Raw genomic sequence first — 886 nt, 5'->3', positions numbered from 1 at the left:
GGTGCAGTGGACGTTGGCGTGGGCCTCTGGGCTCGTCCAGCTCCAGCTCAGCTTGGCCGGGAGGCTGCCTCCGCTGAGACCACCCGAAGAGTCAGAGCCAAGTGCTCCTGGCAGTCAGTGGTGGTCAGAGGCCCAGGTCGAGGCGTCCCAGGCAGGCCTGCTCCTGCCCCTTGGGGCCAGGCAGCCTCTACCCCTGGATCGGGCCCCACCGCTGCTCCCGCCGTGCCCTGCGGCTCCCGTGCCCTGCAGATGCAGCTTTTGGGCTTAGCGGAAGCCCTGGGCAGTGGGCCCACTTCACGTCATGGCGAGAGACGTCTGGCCCCCTGGGCAGCCCAGGGACCGCAGCTGTTCCGGGCTCTGCTCTCTGGCACTTCACTTTTGACTCCCAGGACGCGGGCCCAGTGGCACACAGTGATGCACGCCCAGCCTCTTGGCGTCTCAGGCAGCTCGGCTCCTGTGGGGTGGCCAGGCCTTCGTGGATCCTAAACAACTGTGGGAAGGTCTTGGGTCCTGCCAGTCAGCAGGAGGCCAGAAGACAGGCTGGGGAGGAGGCAGAGCCTCTGGGGGCAGGAACTTGGGTGTTCCTGGACGGGGTTAGGCCCAGACGGGGGCTGTGGAGGGCCGGGCTCAGGCGTCAGGACACACGGGAAGACTCAGGGAAGGCGGCGCTCTGGCCGTCACAGCCTGGAGGGGCCGAGTCACCCCAAGGGTCAGCAGCCGCTTCCTGCCCAGGGCCTGACCTGGGTCTGGCAAGGGGGCCCAGCCTGGACACACTGTCCAGGTTCTGTACCCTGGGGCCGCCCTGTCCACAGCCCCCAACCTTTGGGGGAGAAAGGTGCGGGGAGCACGTGGGGGCCATTGGGGAGCCTCAGTGTCAGGGCGGGGC

At 68.2% G+C, this 886-nt stretch overlaps 1 protein-coding gene across 1 annotated transcript in view; it reads left to right on the top strand.

Moving 5' to 3' along the window:
* ULK1 (unc-51 like autophagy activating kinase 1) overlaps nt 1-886 on the top strand; it is a gene marked incomplete at its 5' end in the record, with an annotated part of 31,963 nt that overhangs the window by 22,328 nt on the left and 8,749 nt on the right. The gene's annotated exons all lie outside the window — the stretch shown is intronic.

The sequence above is a fragment of the Carlito syrichta genome, unplaced genomic scaffold (assembly GCF_000164805.1).
Source record: "Carlito syrichta isolate Samal-C Ts95f unplaced genomic scaffold, Tarsius_syrichta-2.0.1 Scaffold306821, whole genome shotgun sequence".
NCBI lineage: Eukaryota > Metazoa > Chordata > Mammalia > Primates > Tarsiidae > Carlito > Carlito syrichta.
The sequence above is the reverse complement of the archived record's forward strand: the minus strand, read 5'-3'. Positions and strand labels throughout refer to the sequence as shown.